This window comes from Mixophyes fleayi, chromosome 4 (genome assembly GCF_038048845.1).
Source record: "Mixophyes fleayi isolate aMixFle1 chromosome 4, aMixFle1.hap1, whole genome shotgun sequence".
NCBI classification, from domain to species: Eukaryota; Metazoa; Chordata; class Amphibia; order Anura; family Limnodynastidae; genus Mixophyes; species Mixophyes fleayi.
In genome coordinates, this window is record NC_134405.1 from 217554236 (window position 1) to 217577337 (window position 23102).

A 23102-nucleotide genomic window follows, 5' to 3' on the forward strand; every position below is an offset into this window, starting at 1 on the left:
TATTGCAGAGTAAAATACAGATGTACACTTACATTAAAAAATTAAGATATATGCTTATCTGGGTATCTTTGAGCTGGAACAGGACAGCAGGATTCAGTAACTATCACGCTACCACATTGCCAAAGATCCAGATCACTGAGTCCTTAGGAAATAATCCTCAGCCAAGTTCAACACAGAATGCGCTGCCACGTTAGCTTGCACACCTCCCATCCGCTGATAATGTAATGTGTACATCTGTATTTTACTCTGCAATAAATGTGTAACCATATGGTATTACACTATGAGAGCCTTCCCCCTTTTTTCCTTTATATAAATGTGGCTACCACTGAGGATATATGAAGTGCCTATTCATGCTCCTGTAAGTGTTGAGAATAACACTTCACCAACCTGAAGGGGAATCAAAGCTACTCTAATCTATGAAGGGACCGACTATACCTACAGATAAGCTTTAAAGTTCTTTTATCTGGTACGCATATTGGTATGGTGTTGGTGGTCTTGGAAATATTTCCTCCTCTGTGTGTTTTTATCCTTACTGATTCACTTCTAATACCTGAGTGCCTATGTCCACTTGGTGATTTAAATTCTGGCTTGCGGTACACCTATCTGTATTGTTGAATACAGTATTATACTATGTGGCGCCCCCTCCTACTTATTTTGTTTTATATATATATATATATATATATTTAGGGCTGCCAAGAGGAATTCAGGGCCCGGGTACAACAAATTCATGGGGCCCCCCCTCATAGTCGAGTAAGCCCCAAAAAATTTTTAGTGTGTAGTCATACATTCAGGGGCGTAGCTAGCCCTTAAGGCGGTGCAAAATTTTTCGGAGGTGTGGTCATGCATTTGGGGGCCTGGCAAATGCGCCATTGGGGCGTAGCTAGCATCAAAATCACTAGACTCTCAATTCGCCGAAGCGTCACATATGTTCAACCACTCCTGACTTTCAGAACATCTACCACCACAGTGTAGTATACAAAGAATGCAGTGTGTACACAAACAGTTCAGTCTTGGCCTACACCTTACATTGGGCACAACATTCACCAAAAATTGCCATTGTCCCTACTAGAATCACAACATTTCACACACTGTGCTGCTCTCTCCTACCTGTTCTTCTCACTTTCTCCACCTGTGGCTTCTGGTTTCTTTAGTTGTGGCTTTTCCGGATCCAGGAATGTTGAAGGATCTATTTTGAAAAAAAATGGCTACATTTAGAAAATTACAGCCAGCCCTGCCGTTAAATCAATAGCACTAACGATTAATAATTAGGCCTTCCTCCAGCCCCAACATTAAAATAATACTATTCACATTTAATAAATAAACCTATTTCCCTTCCTGCAAACAGCCCCAGCAGTACCTATTTCTTGCAACCATCACTGCCATTAAATAATTCATAGTCACATTTAATAAATAGACCTCATTCTCCCTAAACTCACCCCAACATTCAATAGCCCCCAAACTAGGGATGTGCACCGGCGACTTTTGAGGTCTCGTGTTTTGTGTTTTGGATCTGGATTTTCGTTATTTTTGAGGTTCGGATTTGTCTCGCAAAACACTTGATGAAAGGTCTCGGTTCGGATTTAAGGTTTTGGATTCGGATTTTTTTGCAAAAAAACATAAAAAGTTTAAAAATCAAGTTTTTGGGCTTATTTTCACTCCTAGGCTATTATTAACCTCAATAACATTCAATAACAAGCATTTCCACTAATTTACAGTGTATTCTGAACACCTCACAATATAGTTATTAGTCCAAAACGTTGCAACAAGGTATCTTTCTGGACTGCGTAGAGGAGTGGGTCACCACAATATATATTAAAAATGCTGAACTTTTATGAATCGCACCAATAAATGTACCTGGACTGCGTAGAGGAGTGGGTCACCACAATATATATTAAAAACCCTGAACTTTTATGAATCGCACCAATAAATGTACCTGGACTGCGTAGAGGAGTGGGTCACCACAATATATATTAAAAACCCTGAACTTTTATGAATCGCACCAATAAATGTACCTGGACTGCGTAGAGGAGTGGGTCACCACAATATCTTAAAAACCCTGAACTTTTATGAATCGCACCAATAAATGTACCTGGACTGCGTAGAGGAGTGGGCACTGGGCACCACAATAAAAGATATAAAAAACCTTCAACAGATCTGCATTACACTACACATACGGCTGCTCCTCCATCCTCTCCATCATATACATGTTGGAGTTTTAGCGTGTGACAACCTCTTGTTTTTGATAATGTCAGTGCATTTTGAATATTTTTCAATTTGCCCCACACCACTGAATGTACTTTATCTATGATACGCATCTATCTATCTTGACTGCGTAGTGTGGTGGCCCCGGTACACAATTTGGTACCGAGGCCACAATATAATTAAAAAACCCTCCACGTGTCAGAATTCCACCAAACAAGTATCTGGACTGCATAGTGGGGTGGCCCCGGTACCCAATTTGATACCGGGGCCACAATACCTCCTCCAAACATGGTACAGACAATTCGTCATTGAGATCCCAGACAGACAGGGTCAAAGTGTTATTGTTTGACTTTGTAAACCCAAAAAACTGTCCCTGTTGCACATAGTCGTGCAATGAAGACTGACTTTTTCATTTAAAGGCACGATCTTTCAAGTGTAGTGTTTGTAAGTCTAAGTCATATTATACCTTTGGTAAAATTGGTTTATTTTGTTCCTCTTTATGGTAATTAGTAATAGAATTAAAGTATGAAATAGAATTAAAGTATTAAATAGAATTAAAGTATGAAATAGAATTAAAGTATGAAATAGAGTGGTATATAGAGTTGTAGTGTGGTATAGATAGAGTGGTCCACACAATATAATAATAATAAAACCCTCAACTGGTCTGAATTCCACCAAACAAGTATCTGGACTGCGTAGTGTGGTGGCCCCGGTACACAATTTGGCACCGAGGCCACAATATAATTAAAAAATTGGGCATCAACTGTCACCGTTGTTTAATATCTGATACACCTAAATATGGACTGCACAGTGGAGTGGCCCCGGTAGTAAATTTGGTGCCGGGGCCACAATACCTCCATCAACCCTCTAAATCCCACTCCACTGATGGCGGACACCGGGCGCACGTCTAACACCAACATTGCAGTTACAGCCGCAGTTATACGCTTTGCAATAGGGTGACTACTATCGTATTTTGTGGTCATGGCAAACGACTGTTGGACGGTCAATTGTTTTGTGAAAGACTTAGCGGTCTTACGACTTCCCCTCTGGGAAGATGACCGACTAACAGCAGCAACAGCAGCAGTGGCAGTAGTAGGCGTACCGCTGCAGGATTCCTCGGATGAATCCCGTATTGAGGAGGACTCAGTCTGGCTGCTGACTTGGGCTGCAGGACTGAATCTGATGGAGATTGTGGAGGAAGTTGACGAGGAGGGTGTTGCTGGTGTGTATCCAACTGGACCACGGGATGTAGGTGTCCCTGTACCGATGAGGGTCCTAGCCCCAGTTCCTGAACTAACCACTGAACTATGAAGGTTATTCAGGTGACGTATAAGGGAGGATGTTCCTAGGTGGGCAAGATCCTTACCCCTGCTTATTTGAGCTTTACATAAGCTACATATGGCCATACATTGGTTGTCTGGATTTGGATAAAAATAACTCCAGACCGAAGAGGTGCATTTTTTGGTCTTCTGACCAGGCATGACGATGGGCTTTTTCATCCCATGGACATCAGCTGTTTCCCCCCCTGGTGCCTCATTTACAATAACCACATCACCATCCTCATCATCAAGTTCCTCCACAGCGCCAGCTACATCATCAATAGCCTCCTCCCGAGCCACCTCTTCCCGTACAGTGATGGGAAGGTCAGGCTTGACAACCACCAACATCCTTGGACTCGCCTTGTGGATTTGTGATAATTTCTCTTTAGAAGGCAGAGTTGTTTGCTGTTTTGTTGCTGACAGCATAACTCTCTTCAATTTTTTGTAGGGGGGGGAGGAGGAGGAGGGCTAAGATCCGTGGGTGAAGCTGAACCACTAGTCATGAACACGGGCCAGGGCCTAAGCCGTTCCTTGCCACTCCGTGTCGTAAATGGCATATTGGCAACTTTACGTTTCTCCTCAGATGATTTAAAGTTTCTCTTTTTGCTACTTTTTCTTAACTTGGGCTTTTTGGATTTTACATGCCCGGTACTACGAGATTGGGCATCGGGCTTGGAAGACGACGTTGATGGCATTTCATCGTCTATGTCATGACTAGTGGCAGCAGCTTCAGCATTAGGAGGAAGTGGGTCTTGATCTTTCCCTACTTTATTCTCCAAATTTTTGGTCTCCATTATATGTAGCACAAGATACTGCAGAATGTGTGAACTTGGTAATATTGCAGTACCAATGGACTTATACTGCTGGATTGGTTTTGCAAATTTGGTTATAATTATTATATATATTTTTTTTTTAAATTTTTTATTTTTTTTTACTTTTTTTTTATTTTTAAAAAACTTGGGAATAGTGGGGAAATAACTATGCCCTTAGAAGCACAGAGCACAGGACACAGCACCACTGGACTGAACAGGACACGGCACAGGACCCAGCAGCACTACGGAACTCAGCAGGACAGAGCACAGGACAGAGCACCACTGGACTGATACTGCAGAATGTGTGAACTTTGTAATATTGCAGTACCAATGGACTTATACTGCTGGATTGGTTTTGCAAATTTGGTTATAATTATTATATTTATTTATTTTTTTTTTACTTTTTTATTTTTTTTTACTTTTTTTTATTTTTTAAAAACTTGGGAATAATGGGGAAATAACTATGCCCTTAGAAGCACAGAGCACAGGACACAGCACCACTGGACTGAACAGGACACGGCACAGGACCCAGCAGCACCACTGACCTCAGAAGGACAGAGCACAGCACACAGCACCACTGGACTGATACTGCAGAACACAGCACAGCACAGCACAGCACAGCACAGAACTAAACAGCACAGAGGACCACCTAACACACCCTCCCTCTACCCTGATCAATGCCCGAGTGAAGATGGCGGCGACTAGCGGGGAATTTATAGGATCCGAGTATCGCGAGATCCGACAACGGGATTATGAGTCAGAGCCTCAGTTTCACATTTGAATTTGGCGCCAATACCCGGATCTGTCTCGGATCCGACTCGGATCCGCAACGTTCGGGTGGGCTCGGATTTCATAAATCCGAGTGCGCTCATCCCTACCCCAAACCACCCCATCTTAAATTAATAGTCCCCACCATCACCCTACAAACAAAATAGCACCCATTATTTAGCCACCACCTACCTCACACTCACTACATTGCAACAAGCCCCCTGTGCCATCACACAGACAATACTGTGCCCCTTCTTCACAACTACACTGTGCCCCTTATGCTCTCACTACGCCCTCCATGCTGCCTTCCCTCCTTTTTCCCTTTGTGCCTCTCTCCCACTTTTTTTTCTCCTCTGTTCCTCTTTCCCACTTTTTTTTCTCCTCTGTTCCTCTTTCCCATTTTTTTTTCCTCCTCTGTTCCCCTCTTCCACTTTTTTTCCTCCTCTGTTCCTCTTTCCCACTTTTTTTTCCTCCTCTGTTCCTCTTTCCCACTTTTTTTTCCTCCTCTGTTCCTCTTTCCCACTTTTTTTTCCTCCACTGTTCCTCTTTCCCACCTTTTTTTCTCCTCTGTTCCTCTTTCCCACCTTTTTTTCTCCTCTGTTCCTCTCTCCTTTTTTTTCTCCTCTGTTCCTCTCTCCTTTTTTTTCTCCTCTGTCCCTCTTTCTCACTTTTTTTTTTATTCCTCTGTGGCTCTCTGCTGTTATTTACTCCTCTGTTTCTCTCTCCCCTTTCTTTATAGTACTGTCCCTCACTGTTTTCCTCCCCTTGCCTCTCCGTTTCTTTACTTACCTTTTGTCAACTTCTTTCCTTTCCTTTCTTCTCTTCTGTCTTCTATCTTCATGCTGGCTGCGACGCTCCTCACTGACTGACGGGCGTAACTTGATGACTTCACACCCGGCAGTCAGTGTGAATGGAGAAGAGGAAAGGAGGGACACGGTGCCGCGCGATCATGTGAGTATCAGTTTTCTTTTTTGTTTTTTTTTGTTCCAGCTCCCCCCACTGGCATGGCCAGGCCCGGGTAAAATGTACCCGCTCTCCCCCCCCCCCCCCCCCTCGGCGGCCCTGTATATATTATGGGCTGCTCCTCCTCGTTGGTGGAGGGAGCAGGGTAGTAAAAAAAAAAAAAGAGATTTACTCACCTGATCGCGGCCGTGCCGGCGTCCCTCCTTCCTCTCTGCTCTGTTAATGCTGAATGACAGGCGTGACATCATCAAGTCACGCCTGTCATTCAGTGAGGAGCAGCGCGGAGAGGAAGCAAGAAGAGAGAAGAGAGGAGAAGAAAAGAAAAGCTAATAGAAAGGTAAGTGAAGAAAGGGAATTAAGCAGAAAGGCAAACTATGAGGAAAAAGGAGATGAGGGAGGCACAGTAAGGAATAAGGGGAGAGAGGCACAGTAAGGAATAAGGGGGGAGAGGCACAGTAAGGAATAAGGGGAGAGAGGCACAGTAAGGAATAAGGGGAGAGAGGCACAGTAAGGAATAAGGGGAGAGAGGCACAGTAAGGAATAATGGGAGAGAGGCACAGTAAGGAATAAGGGGAGAGAGGCACAGTAAGAAAAAGAGGAGTGAGGCACAGTAAGGAAAAGGGGGAGAGAGGCACAGTAAGGAATAAGGGGAGAGAGGCACAGTAAGGAATAAGGGGAGAGAGGCACAGTAAGAAATAAGAGGAGTGAGGCACAGTAAGAAAAAGAGGAGTGAGGCACAGTAAGGAATAAGGGGAGAGAGGCACAGTAAGGAATAAGGGGAGAGAGGCACAGTAAGGAATAAGGGGAGAGAGGCACAGTAAGGAATAAGGGGAGAGAGGCACAGTAAGAAAAAGAGGAGTGAGGCACAGTAAGGAAAGGGGGAGAGAGGCACAGTGAGGAATAAGGGGAGAGAGGCACAGTAAGGAATAAGGGGAGAGAGGCACAGTAAGGAAAAGGGGGAGAGAGGCACAGTAAGGAATAAGGGGAGAGAGGCACAGTAAGAAAAAGAGGAGTGAGGCACAGTAAGGAAAAGGGGGAGAGAGGCACAGTAAGGAATAAGGGGAGAGAGGCACAGTAAGGAATAAGGGGAGAGAGGCACAGTAAGGAATAAGGGGAGAGAGGCACAGTAAGGAATAAGGGGAGAGAGGCACAGTAAGGAATAAGGGGGAGAGGGGCACAGTAAGGAATAAGGGGAGAAAGGCACAGTCAGAAATAAGGGGAGAGAGGCACAATCAGGAATAAGGGGAGAGAGGCACAGTCAGGAATAAGGGGAGAGAGGCACAGTAAGGAATAAGGGGAGAGAGGCACAGTAAGGAATAAGGGGAGAGGGGCACAGTAAGGAATAAGGGGAGAGAGGCACAGTCAGGAATAAGGGGAGAGAGGCACAGTAAGGAATAAGGAGAGAGAGGCACAGTAAGGAATAAGGAGAGAGAGGCACAGTAAGGAAAAAGGAGATGAGGGAGGCACAGTAAGGAATAAGGGGAGAGAGGCACAGTAAGGAAAAGGGGGAGAGATGCACAGAAAGGAAAAGGGGGAGAGAGGCACAGTAAGGAAAAGGGGGAGAGAGGCACAGTAAGGAAAAGGGGGAGAGAGGCACAGTAAGGAAAAAAGGGAGAGGCACAGTAAGGAAAAGAGGAGAGAGGCTAATTAAGGAAAAGGGGGAGAGAGGCACAGTAAAGACAAAGGGGAGAGAGGCACAGTAAGGAAAAGGGGGGGAGAGGCACAGTAAGGAAAAAGGGGGGGAGAGGCACAGTAAGGAAAAAGGGGGGGCACAGCATGAGAAAAAAAGGGGGAGAGGCACAGATTGAGGAAAAATGGGGAAACAGGTACAGTATGAGGAAAAAGTGTGGGAGAGAGGCACAGTATATAGAAAAAGGGGGGGAGAGAGTCACAATAGTGGGGACTATTAATTTAAGATGGGGTAGTTTGGGGGTGAGTTTGGGGAGAATGAGGTCTCTATTAAATGTGCCTATGAATTATTTAATGGCAGTGACAGATTCGGGAAATAGGTATATTTCTGAAATGCAAATACTATTAATTTATTGCTGGGGCTGTTTGTAGGGAGGGAAATAGGTTCATTTATTAAATATGAATACTATTATTTTAATGTTGGGGCTGGAGGAAGGCTTAATTATTAATCATGGGTGGTATTGATTTAACGCTGGGGCTGGCTATAATTTTCTAAATGTCCCCATTTTTTTTCCAAATAGGTCCTCCAACATTCCAGGATCCAGACAAGCCGCAACTAAGGAAACCTGCAGCACAGGTGGTGAAAGTGAGAAGAACAGGTAGGAGAGAGCAGCAGAGTCTGTGAAATGTTGTTATTCTAGTGGGACAATCCTAATTTTTGGTGACCATTTAATGGTGTACACAACAATGCAGGTCTTTTTGTCTGTAGGAGGGTGCATCAACACACCCATTAGCAATTTTGAATAAATATTGAATAAAATTGTAGTACATTATATATTATATATATATATATATATATATATATATATATATATATATATATATTAGTCAAAATTGGCGTTATGTTATCAATGTTTATTTTTTATGTTAGTTTTAATGTGCGGTATCATTGCTAGTTTTAATGTGCATTATCAATGGAATTTTTAATATGCGGTATCATTGCTAGTTTTAATGTGTGGTGTCAATACCAATTTTAATGTGGTGTTTTGATGATTGTTTAAATGTACAGTATTTTAGTTTGTGGAAACAATGATTTTTCTTATGCAGACAACCTAGGAGAGCTGTAAGTGTCATACTGTGGGCTGTAGGTGATGTAATGCAGGATTTGTCACTATGCCCTTAATTTTAGATCTTAGGGGCCCCCCTGTCTTAAGTGCTCCGGGCCCCCCAAACCCTTAATCCAGCTCTGAACCACTCCCAACTGTCACTTCTCCTTCAAGAAATATATAGGTCAGTGTATAACTCTGCCCAGCAGGTGGCGCTGCAGCTTGTTTTTTTTTTTTCACACACGCCACTAGGCATTTATATAGTAGATATATATATATATATATATACACAAACGAGAAAAATAAGCGCCAGAACATAGTGTGATATTGCCAAGTCAGAGCAGTGATCATATTAATTATCAAATTATCCTCGTACCAGATAAATAATATAATTTCGCTTATCTGAGACAATATCCCTCTGCGAACTCCAGATCCTTCTTATGCAGATTAGGGTATTCCAAACAGCCTCAGTTAACAGACAGGGAGCATATATATATATATATATATATATATATATATATATATATATATATATATATATATATATCCAGTATAGTGTCCAAATTTATAAAACAGAGAAGAAGAAATCTAGTTTAATTCTGATAGACAATCATATCAACGCTGCAGTATACGTTCAATACCTATATGGATTATAAATTCGCATAAGAAGCCATAGGAAAAAAAATAAAAATCTTGAATGTTACCTGTTAATAATAAAGACATTAATGATAAAACAGTTAAAAACAAAGAAAAAAAATGTCCATGAAATACATTTAAAAGGCTATTGTTAATGTTTACTGAGCATAATATTTTTACAGTTGCTCCTGATTGCACACACGTTATAGCATGCATACATGTCATCACTACTGATCAGGACTTAGGCTAGCCTTTTAGCTGGAGCAAGGGATATGCCAGGAAAATAAGTAACTTTGAGATAGCCAGAGCTGGATTTGGACGTGGCTGCATGCGCTTGAGTTTGGCACGCTACTGCTGTAAATTGACTACGGCAAAATGCTGCCTCCCCGGCTCATTTACTCCAAGACATCGTAGGCCATAGTAAGTGTCCTTTGCGGACAGGGTGGTTCTGGGCATGTGCAAGGTGATTTTGCGTATACTACTATCAAAATCAGCAGATTTGTGCCTTGATAATTCAGGACCCTAGTCTTTAAAAAGAGATTAGGATCGGCCTTCGCTATTCCCATTGTGCAACATATGCTATCAGTGTGGGACTGCACAAACATTACTCATCGCCTGTCAGAGCACCCCTCTCCACTTACCCTCTTTTTTCCCCTGGCCATGAGCCCAGTGTGGCTTTAGAGTGGAAGTCTGCAAAGATCATATGCTTCCACCAGATAGTGGCTAATTTTGGCCAACGCCTGTTTTAGGACATACACGAGAGACAACAGATTCCCAACCCCAATCTCTACCAATATCTCCAAATGCGACATCTCATACAGTCATTTCCTCCATCCACTCCTTTCCGACACCTTTCCCAGTAGAAACGTATTTGTACTTATAATGCTAACTAGAAGGGGGCCATCTCTCTCCTCAATAACTCTGTCCTAGCCCCATTGGACCCTCCACCAGCCCCCTACTTAGCAGCCAGGGAGGCTGAGCTGATCGATCCCCTGAGCGATGAACAGTGGGATACAATCCACACCCAGATTTCTAAGTGGTCCATCTAAGAAAATTTCTAGAAAGTTCTCATCAGATGGTATCTGGTCCCCGATTGCCTCCACACTATGGGCCTGATTCATTAAGGAAAGTTAAGGCAAAAATTTAGTAAGTTTTCTGGACAAAACCATGTTACAATACAAGGGGTGCAAATGAGTTTATTATTTTGCACATAAGGAAAATACTGGCTGCTTTTTCACGTAGCACACAAATACTTGATAGTTTATTTGTACACTGAAAATTAAAGTTGATCAAGGACATGCTCTACCTCAACTATAAATCTGCCATAAAACTTAAATTTACCTCCCCATCCAATGCAACATGATTTTGCCTTACTTGCTTAACGTTCCTGAATGAATCTGGCGCTATATTCCCCAACACCTCTGATGCATGCTGGTGCTAGTGGGATCAACATGGAGATTTCATGAACATATGGTGGACGTGCCCAGTATTGTCCTATTTTTGGGCCAATATTAGCTCCCTTATTGCAGAAATCACTGGGCACACCCTCAATCTGACCCCTGCCAACCTCCTCTTGTGTGTCCAATACCCTACCTTGACAAAGCCACTGACAAGTTGATCCTGTACATCTCCTGTGCGGCAAAGTTCCAGATAGCTCATAATTGGTTAAAAAGCTATCCCCCATGCGCCAGGAGATATTCAACCGTATATAGTTTGTATCCCAGATGGAATACATCACTAGTTTTCAGAATAACAAAGTGGCTTCTTTCCATGACTCAACTGTCTGGTACACTGTAAACTCCCTCCATTTTTATTCACCACCACCTACTCATCCCTCCCCAGGCACCCCCCCTCCACTTCCTGGTTCCCCCTATACCCCTGCCACATGACAGGGGTGCATTAGGTTTGGTGCAGGACATATGCCTCACCTCTGCTTTATCCTATTGCAGACTGTTGGATTAACCTGGTATACCACCTTCAACTCTATGTTTGTTAAACTGAGCCAGACTTTTTTACACATGTCCTATGCAGCATACCAATGTGATTTTTGTAATGCCATGTTTGTATGTTTGCTGTTAAACTTTAAAATTTACATTAATAAAGAGATTTAATAAAAAAAACAGACATCGGGATTAATAGTCCACAGTCAGGGTACATCTGTATACTGACAGTTAAAGACATTCATTTTAATACTACTTACCGTATTTTTCGCTCCATAAGACGCACCTTGTTTTTAGAGGAGGAAAACAGGAAAAAAAATATTCTGATAAGATTGTACGGGCTGCACCGTGGACAGGGGTAACCAGTCCCCTAGTTAAAGTACAGAAGGAGTGGTCCACAGGCGCTCAAGTACAGAGGAGTATACTCAAATGTGGTATGAGATAGCAGTTGTGGTGGGTATTAAGTGTATAATGAAAGAAATAATGGAATAAATGTTGAAAAATACAATATAGCAATAGAACAATATAGCAATGCTGGTATATAGTGACAATATGTTAAGTGGGCAATTGTGGCATAAGTTCTTGACAATTGCAATAGGGTGTCACTGGTAACTGCAAAATCTGATGTTAGCCAAGAATAGCTGTGTAGCTTCTGCTACCTCTGTGTGTCTGTGTAGTTGCAATTACCTTATTTGTTGTAGAGAGTACGATTTGTAGCTGGTTCTGTGTTGAAGTCTGCTGGTGCCTGGATATGTAGTGTCCCGATTGGCGCCTATAGTTGCTTGAAGCAGGTAGTTGGTGTGGGAGGTGGGAATTCATGAAGCGGCTGTGAGTGGATGGAAGCGCTGTGGAGAGTGAGCGCTGTGTGTTCCGCGGCTTCCTCGGGTGTCTATGTGCAGCTGTGAACCGCAATTGCTACTCCTTCTTAAGTAAAATACTTACAGTTCAGTTGTCCACTTATTTCAGTCTCAGCGTCCGGAGCTCCACTTGTAGTGAGGTGCACACCTCTCAGCTGTCCGGGTAGCTACAATGTAGCTGAAGAACTGTTCCGCTCTGGTAAGTAGATACGTTTTAGGACTACTTTTTGCAGTATTCGCTCCATAAGACGCACACACTTTTTTCCCCACTTTTTTGGGGGGGAAAAGTGCGTCTTATGAAACGAAAAATACGGTAATCATGCAGACCACGTTCAAATTCACTTATTCTTCGACACTTTACAATGGCGGTCAGATGTTTTTGAAAAAGTCTGTATGTTTGGACGAAACGCGTCGGAGAAGACACAACTCCCTGTTCATTTACGGTTACCCTGCCGAATTTCTTACACCCATATGTAAGTGCATGTATTTCGCACCTGAATAAATTCTGTCAGCACTTCACTATGTAAGATTCCCTTTTTTTCGAGCGATCTATGCCACGCACGCGCGGTTTACATGGATCGGGATTCAGCAGCTGCACCACGAGCACTCAGCGCCATTACACACGCCGCCATCAGCAGTCAGCGCCACCCGCCTGACCCGCACACCCTACAGCACCGGACAGACGCATCCACAACACAGCCGCGGACCGCAGCTAGACCACATACAAGATCTGGAGCAATCAGGATCGTCAACCACCATAACGGTAGTTTGAAGCATACCCACTACCGTTTCAAGGTAATTACATAGGATTACCACTGCACAAGTTTGTCACCTGCATAGCATCACTACCTGTATACTGTTGTCACCTCTGTGTGAATCCTCTACACATCGGTATCCTGGAGACACTCCAGGTTGTCAAGTCCAAGCTACCCAGGACTGTTATCGAGATTGTAGGGACTGCAAATATTCACCATTTAGCATTATTATTATTTTTGTTATGTGTTTTGTTTTTGTATTTTGCATCCATCCCATTTCTGCCATTTCCCTTTGTTACATAATTCAACATGTTTTGACACATGTTGATATTTCACCTTGCCACCCCTGCCTCATTCTCTCCTTTCCCATCTTCTAAGTTGGCTCCCATTTCATAGCATCCACCCTCCGCAGCGACACTTATTCACCATACTCTGCTGATACTCATTGGTATACTTGAGCGCAAGGGAAAACCCCCCCATCTCTATCTATTTAATAGGAGTCCGGTTTACTCCTTTTCCCTAGCTGCTCGTATATCCCAGTTGCCCCAGTGCACACACCCCCTCCTGTTAGATGTTTTTGTGTATCTGCAGCAATTAAAAAGTTCCCTACTTGATGTCAATAGCAATATAGTCACCAGGGATCAGGAACAGATAAATGGGTAACGCCAACCAGGCTGCGACTGCTACTGTGCTGCTTGAGAGGTATGCATGATTTTCCATGCCCAACAACCCAGGGGTGCCCCCCAATTCAGCAGCTCTCCATTCCTCTCTCTCCTGGCTCACTACCGGCATATGAAAAATTCCTTAAACAAGTTTTGCTGGTCATCTCTGCTTTGGAGGGATGTCCAAATGGATCTATCCTTAAACAGACAAGTTCTTCAATAAAATGAAGGAGAGAGTGTGGAAGGACGAGCACAGGATTTCTATGCTGGAAGGCATCACTACCCCTATAAAAGGGCAGATGTCAAATATTGCTTCCCAACTTAACATTTTCAAACCGAAATTTTCAGCTTTGGAGGGGAGAAATAAGATTTGTTTGCTAACCAGAGAAAGCAGAGCAATTTGTCAGGATAGTGTTCATGCCTCAGTTTGCAGAGGAAACAGCTCATCATCTACCTATATAGCCTCCACAACCAGGTGTCCTGCTGCAAACCTTCATAGCAAAATTATTGCATTTTGAAGACCAGGAAAATCCTTAAACTGGTCAGGCAACATGGTCCTTTGAAGTTTGAGAACTAGAATGTGGTTGCCTTACCAGATTTTGCTTTGGTGGTGAAAAAAAGTGTACAATTTAAATAAGTTAAAAGACAGCTTTGTGACATGCAGCTTCCTGATCCACGTTTGTTTCCATTGAGGCTGCTGGTTGTTGCTGTCAGCAGAACACATTTCTTCCTGAATACCAAGGATGCCTTTGATTGAAATGCTGGCTGTCACCCGGCGTGGGTCCGAGCGAGGCAGTGACACAGTGCAATCATGAGTTGCACTTTACATGACTCATAAATGGGTTACCTGTGAGATATGTTTCTCAGTTTGAATGGTTAATGCTTTACAACACAAATGTTGAGTTTACATTTTCTGCTTTACTATGAGGTTTTGTGCATCTGCTATTAATTTGGGATACAGGTGCTACTCTATATATTGGGTAAATCATCAATTATTTGACCATTTGCTGGAACCTTATTCAATAGGAGAATCCCATTTTATAAAACCACTAAGAAGTCATTCCCTAATTTCCCTCCCTTCTTCCTAGTACTAGTAACAAATAGGTGATTATAGTTGACAGGCTTTTACCTGTGCCTCAATTCTGCAAAAAGCCAGCTCACTTTCTTTAGAGTCAGATGGTGGTAAGTTTGTGTTAAGGGATCTAAGTATATCTAGTTGGGCACCAATATACAGGGTGGGTATAGGCTTGGGAAAAGATAGTACAAATCATACTATCAGGTTTAGCTGTATTTTATTTTCTAATTCTAATAAGTAAAGTAAGGAATGTCAGGTATTACTTTTTGTGGGTCAGGATGGGTAGGAAATGATAGGCTGTGTTATGACGTGAGCAAGGGTGCTGTGCCAATGTCTGATGTTTATCCTTTTACATGTACAGTGAGGTTGTGGGTATGTTGTACTGCTTTATAATGTATTATGCTCTTTGCCACTTTCTTTGTGCAGATCTGGGCAACTGGTGAGCTTGGGACTGTAATTGATGACTTCAAACAAGTCTGACACTGGATGACTCTGTCTGCGCTAATGAAACATAAAGGACCAAAATGATAAAAATATAACATTAAGATATAACCCAACATAGCATGCCTGGTTAAAATGTATCTCATTATCAGCAGAAGTCTAACTCTTAAATGACTTGAGTGGGATGTGCCTATTATGCTGTTTACTTATCTAATTTGTGAGGTGAGTTTATATTAATTAAGAGGCACTTGCATTTCATTATTGAACAGACATAGATTGACCCATATGGTAGCTATGTGTTTATCTGTGTACTGGTCGATGCCTCCCCTCTCATTCTGTTGGTAATTTATATCCCTCCCCCTTTCAATAAGGATACCCTTAGAAAAGGGCCGTCCTTATTGTTCTTTCCCCAGATACCCCAGTGATTTATATGGGCGACTTTCTTATCATTATGGACATGGTTTAGATAGGTGGCGGGAGTTCACAGCAACAAATGGCACTGGGTCATCAGCCTTTGCCAGGCTCGTAGCAGAGTTTGGATTGACTGACATTTGGACAGTTAGATCTCTGCAAACCAAACTATTTGTCTGCTATTCCATGTACCATCACTCGTTGTCTCTAATTGATCTTGCCCTAGTTTCTCATAGTTTGACACTACTGGTCAAAGAAATAGAATATTTACCCAGAGGCATTTTTGATTATTCAGCTATATTACTAAGTGTTTACCTTAAACAGCAAAACAGTAGCAAAATTTGGAAACTCAATCCCTTTGGCTAACTCTAATGGAATTGAGATGTTGTTTCATAGTAGAATGGGAGGGTTATTTTCACACAAATGCAATTTCCCATCCTTTGGTATGCATTCCAAGTATTCTTCTGAACCACTTTAATTAATAGAGTAGCGGGGTTACAGAAAGTTTTTAAGGAAAAAGGAAACCCAATTAGAACAAACATGTCATGGCTTAGCGAGTGCTTATATGTATTCATATTGTGAATTAGCAAGGTTTCAATGGCCCCACACCCAGAAGGAATGGACTTGATCATTTACTCGATAAATCCAAAGATTGCGCTACTTCAGGAATACTATGTACACTCAAGGGGACAAGAGTGGTAGTTCAATAGCCTACTTGACTTAGATTGTGTTACTAAATATAACTATCTTTGCAAATTAGATAATCAAGGTTAACATTTCTACTATTATAAGCTTCTATATAACTCTCAGACAAATTACTCATACCAAGAACTAAATAGGCTATTTTGAACAGGTGCACTTTCCAAAATTAGATGTAGATTCCTTGCAATAACTGGATGCCCCTATTAGAGTGAAATAAATTGATGCAGTGGTCCCATAATTCCCTAATAATAAAGGCATAGGCCCTAAAGTCATAGAGTGGGTGCAGCTGTTGGGGTTTGCTGGGACAGCTATAATGTACATCAATGGGCATGTTTTTTGTCCCTTCTGTCTGGACAGAGGTGGTAGGGCAGAGCAGTCCTTTCTCCCTGGCTCTGTTTGATCTTACTATTGCACCCCCTGGCATGCTTAGTCAGGGTGCATCTGGGCAGAGCTGGATTAAGGCTTCGGGGGGCCCGGGGCACTTAAGACAGGGGGGCCCCTAAGATCTAAAATGAAGGGCATAGTGACACATCCTGCATTACATCACCTACAGCCCACAGTATGACACTTACAGCTCTCCCAGAGGGCTCGCTTAGGTTGTCTGCATAAGATAAATCATTGCTTCCACAAACTAAAATACTGTACATTAAAACAATCATCAAAACACCACATTAAAATGGGTATTGACACCACACATCAAAACTAGCAATGATATCACACATTAAAAATACCATTGATAATGCATCATTGGGCATGGCCAGGCCACCCTCCTACAGACAAAAAACCTGCATTGTTGTGTACACCATTGAACAGTCACCAAAAATTGGGATTGTCCCACTAGAATAACAATATTTCACAGACTTTGCTGCTCTCTCCTACCTGTTCTTCTCACTTTCTCCACCTGTGCTGCAGGTTTCTTTAGTTGCTGCTTGTCTGGATCCTGGAATGTTGGAGGCCCTATTTGGAAAAAAAAAATGGGTACATTTAAAAAATTACAGCCACCCCCAGCATTAAATCAGTACCACCCATGATTAATGATTAGGCATTCACATTTAATAAATAAACCTATTTCCCTCCCTACAAACAGCCCCAGCAATAAATTAATAGTATTTACATTTCAGAAATATACCTATTTCCCGCAACCGTCACTACCATTAAAAAATTCATAGGCACATTTAATAAAGGGTCCTCATTCTTCCCAAACTCACCCCCACATTCAGTAGCGCCCAAACCACCCCATCTTAAATTAATTGTCCCCACTATTGTGCCTCTCTCCCCCCCCCCGCTTTTTCCTCATGCTGTGTCTCTCCCCCTTTTTCCTTACTGTGCCTCTCTTCTCCCCCTTTTTTCCTTACTGTGCCTCTCTTCTCCCCCTTTTCCTTACTGTGCCTCTCTTCTCCCCCTTTTCCTTACTGTGCCTCTCTTCTCCCCCTTTTTCCTTACTGTGTCTCTCTTCTCCCCCTTTTTTCCTTACTGTGTCTCTCTTCTCCCCCTTTTTTCCTTACTGTGCCTCTCTTCTCGCCCTCTTTTCCTTAGTGTGCCTCTCTTCTCGCCCTTTTTCCTTCATACTGTGCCTCTCTTCTCCCCCTTTTTCCTCATGCTGTGTCTCTCCCCCTTTTTCCTTACTGTGCCTCTCTTCTCCCCCTTTTTTCCTTACTGTGCCTCTCTTCTCGCCCTTTTTTCCTTACTGTGCCTCTCTTCTCCCCCTTTTTTCCTTACTGTGCCTCTCTTCTCCCCCTTTTTCCTCCATACTGTGCCTCTTTTCTCCCCCTTTTTTCCTTACTGTGCCTCTCTTCTCCCCCTTTTTCCTCCATACTGTGCCTCTTTTCTCCCCCTTTTTTCCTTACTGTGCCTCTCTTCTCCCCCTTTTTTCCTTACTGTGCCTCTCTTCTCCCCCTTTTTCCTCCATACTGTGCCTCTCTTCTCCCCCTTTTTTCCTTACTGTGCCTCTCTTCTCCCCCTTTTTCCTCCATACTGTGCCTCTCTACTCCCCCTTTTTTCCTTACTGTGCCTCTCTTCTCCCCCTTTTTTCCTTACTGTGCCTCTCTTCTCCCCCTTTTTCCTCCATACTGTGCCTCTCTTCTCCCCCTTTTTTCCTTACTGTGCCTCTCTTCTCCCCCTTTTTCCTCCATACTGTGCCTCTCTTCTCCCCCTTTTTTCCTTACTGTGCCTCTCTTCTGCCCCTTTTTCCTCCATACTGTGCCTCTCTTCTCCCCCTTTTTTTCCTTACTGTGCCTCTCTTCTCCCCCTTTTTCCTCCATACTGTGCCTTTCTTCTCCCCCTTTTTTTTTTTTTACTTACCTTCCTTTTAGCTCCTTTCTTCTCTTCTGTCTTCTTGTTTCTTTCCTGGTCCTCTCCGCGCTGCTCCTCACTGAATGACAGGCGTGACTTGATGACGTCACGCCTGCCATGCAGTGTTAACAGTGCAGAGAGGGAGGGGGAGGGACGCCAGGTGAGGTGAGTATCTTTGTTTTTGTTTTTTCTTTCTTTTACTATCCTGCTCCCCCCACCAACGAAGGGAGCCCCGAACACGCCAGCCCGCAACCCCCCCCCCCCCGCCGCCACCGCCACCGGGGGGGGGGCACCATTGAAAAAAAAAAAAAAAAAAAAAAAAAAAAGAGTATAAAAAAAAAAAAATCAGAGGTTAGGAGCGCGGCGGCGGGGGGCCCTCGGAGAGAGGGGGGCATGGGGCACGTGCCCCCTGTGCCCCCCCCTTAATCCGGCTATGCATCTGGGGACACACAACCTAGCGGCTGGGTAAAAAGTTGATCCTCTTTCTAAAAGATGCAAATAACTGTCTCAGTAACCTGTTATGTCTAACTGATGGCTTCAGTGATTTTTCGGGAGTCAGGATCAATTGGTCCAGGTCCAGCATTGTCCCCAATGCATCAGCAAATACCCTGGGATGGAGGGGCACAAAATCCCTTACAGTGGACACTTTAATTTCAATTATTTGGGAATATCAATTACCATGCAAAATATATATACCTCTTAACTTAGACCTAGTTATCAGCTACCTCAAAGCTAAACTATATGCATAGAATAAACTATCCATTTCCATGTCATGTAGGGTAAATTTAGTAAAGACGACCCTTCAACCAATGTTCTTGTACCCACTACAATAAGCCCCCATGCATATTCCTGGGCAAATTTTCCTATAGGTCAACAAATATCTCTCATTACTGGTCTGGGGGAAAAATGAGCATGATTTAAACTAATCACATTTTATAGATATAGAACTACAGGTGGTTTGGCTCTTCCTTATATAAGAGCATATTGCTTAGCTATACAATTTGCATTGCAATTCATGCATTTAATTATTTCCTACATAAGTCATCTCCTTCTCCTCTTCAAACTCTGTTGGGTACAGAGGTTTCCAGAAAGGCAGTACTGCTTCTTTGGCAAGTGATACTGATATGGAACCTAATACATAAAGAATTGGATGGAGTGGGTACCAACCCTGATTCACCGATTTGGGGTAATTGTAAGCTGGGGAAGAATAGCACATGGCATAATATTGGCATCACCTTGTTTGGCTAGTGTGACTGGATCACTTATATAACTTATGATATACATTTATTTAAAGGAAATAGCACAGGGCGCTTATTTATATAATTGCAAATGTACTTATTTCTGATATTGTGTGTAAACGAGATATCTTTATTTCTGTGACCAGGGGAAGAAATTTGTTTCTTTTAATTTTGCTAAAGGAAATGCATTATTTCTGAGATATATGTCTGACACACTAAGCCTTTGTTGAGGAAGTCTTTTGTGTATCTTGGAGTAGGGAAGTGACTTGTTTGAGGTTTTTTAACTTTCGTTGGGAATGTGTATTCTGCAACTGGCTTAAGAAAGGACACACATTAATCTCATGTTAATTAGACCTTTTTAAGTGTAAGGGTCCAGCACCTGAAGACACAGGAAGGTTTAATTAGACTTGCTACTAGATTTCCTGTGTCTAAAACAAGATGCAGGAAATCACTGCAAGTTTTAGGATATCACAGGTAGTGTAAATGTTGTTAGCTTTGCATGGCGTGTAAATCCATGTTTGGGTAAACAAACTGCATCCTGATTCTAAATATAGTGCAAACCTCAGGGGGCTGGCTTACCCTGTGCGGCTGTGTTCAAATCTGTATAAAAAGCACTGTTTTGTATTGAAAACTGTTCTTGTTTCATCTGACCTGTTCCCTGGTACCTTCAACCAGGTGAGCAAATAAACATCACTTGCTTCAAAGAACTGCTTGAAAACTTCTCTATCCCTGTGACCTACAGATTAGACCCAAAATCGAATCCATTCCCGGCTGTTTCTGAGGTTTGGAACCAGCATCCAGTACCACCGCACTGCCCGTTACCCAGCAGCTCTGTCCAGTGTGATAGGCAAGGGGGATTCATCCACAGCAACCCTGAACCATAGGAAGAAGTCAGGAGTAGCAGCCCAGGTACACCAGCAAAAGGGTAGACTCGCAGCATCACTTACCCAGAAGAACATCCGGTACTGGATGCCGTGAAGGAGTCCAGTGGTGGCAGTATTTGTAAGCCCCTCCTACTGCAGTTAGAGGGTGCATTTGGGATAACGAAAGGGAACGGTGGCAAAATAAGCCCAGCCGGTTCCCAGCAACAACAGACAGGGTGGCATAGGTGGTCCATCCTGTCACAGCTAGATATACACTATGGGCATGATTCATTACTGATCTTATCTTGTGCGGAAGTTACGATGAGTATTTTAAGAACAAACTGGGAGACAAGAAATTTGCAATTCAACAAGGAGCGGAAAGTTCAAAGACACTCCCATCTTAAGTCTCTTACGCAACTGAAAATAAGATACAAGGGAACTTAAGCAATTAGTTCATCTTAAGATCCACTTCTTAAGATTCGCTTCTTATTTAAAGATAACAAAGTGTTACGTAATGGCAAGTGTGGGAGATGCAAAGGGTTTGTTTTCACATATAAAAACACAATCGGAGTGTATTATGCAGGACTGTTGTAATCTAATTATTCATTTTAAAACTTACATGTTTATATAACCTGGTATAAATGATTTTGAAGTGTTAATCACCTAAATCAGCTCACTGTCTTATTCACCTACATGTAAGATCGTGTAATGTGTTTGATTTGAACTAAGAATGTGGATGCAAATTCATCTCAGAATAATTCGCTACATAAATAAACATGCCTATTAAAATAAATAGTATTGCATTGTAGCGCCCCTGCAGGGAAACAGGACAGACGCAACACAAAAGAACTTACCCTGTAAACGATGGTCACCTCCAGTCCGCCTCCGATATCCCAGCTGCGACCCGATCCCAGCAGATCCGCAGCCGCAACCCTTGTCACCTCCAACCACGTCCCTCTAAGAAAGAGACAGAGTTTACGGCCGTGCCTACCAGGTAAGGGCTGTCCGAGAATACGGCAATGAACAAGAACACTCTCAGTCCAAGCTCCCTTGCCGCCTCCTCACTTTGCTCTTGCCAAGGCACGGGGGACTACAGGCACTTGAGACCAGGACTAGTCCTCAAGTACCTCGCACACCTGCCGGTGAGGGCCTAACCGAAAGGGGGAATTGAGCGTGATACTCACCGGGACACTCCCGCTTCCGATCCTGCTCTTCTGCACCTCCCCGACACCTGTGGATGACAAGAAACACACAGCCTCCCTCTGCGCTAACGATGAGACTAAAGGTGTGCACCCACAAACGCTAAACTGACTACAACAGCGACCCGACCCTAACAACACTCTAATGGTCGGCAACGCAACTAAGTCAAACAACTATGACTAACTAGGTGTGGTGCACTAACGGAACTGCTCACTACACACTACGGGGAACACCAGCCGGTGTTCACGGACTATACCGGAGGGCGGTTCCTAACCCCCTCACCCAGGTCGTACCAAGAAGCTGCCTTCTTGCTATGGGGTCACCCACGGATCCTAAGGACCGGCTGCACCAGGCCCGTCTGAGGCTCACTGGAACAGCACACTAACCCGTGTACAGACTGCCGCCCGGAACAGCCGATCGAACTGAACCGCCCGACTGCCTGCACCTGGGTATCAAACACGTGTCCCACTCCGGAACCGCCAGGGAACCTGCACGGAACTGAGGACTGGGACACTCAACCTGAACCACGGGACGCCCCTGGAACTGCGTTGAGCTGTGTTGCACTGCCACTGACTCACTCAGTCACCCCCTCTGGAAACCAGTGCGACCCCAGGGACCTAAGGGACGGGAAAACTACGTGTGTTCTTCCCTGACTATGTGTACGCTGGTAACTACACTTGTCCCCCACAGCACGGGTTAGTACAGGAAAACACAGGGGACAAGAGCCTACCTTTAATGGGGGCCTGACGTCTTGCCCCTGGACACAGTTATGTAGCACACCCCAAAATACCGTAATACAAACAATACTCGCCGCACAGACAGAATAAATACAGTATACAGTACTTTGCACGCTACTCACCAGAGCACACCGCTGCTAGCCAACCAGCCGGTTGCTACAGCACCACAGGAGCCTCTGCTCTACTGTACCTCCTAACTCTGTGTGCTCACCTCACACAGGACCGCGCCTACACTCACGAGGCTCTCACGCCTCTATCACACACCAGGGCCTTATGCCCTACACACCATGGGCCTCTGCCCAGCTACACACATGGGCCTCAGCCCCCTCTCTTACTCAGGGTCCTGAGCCCACTAACTAGGGCCTTGTGCCCTGCTACCTGGGGCTCTAGCCCCTGCCTACTGAGGCCTATGGCCTCCCTAACTAGCTGAGGGGCTTGTGCCCTTTATGGCCTATGGGCTACCAGCCCTTACTCAGGCCCTGTGGCCTTCCTAT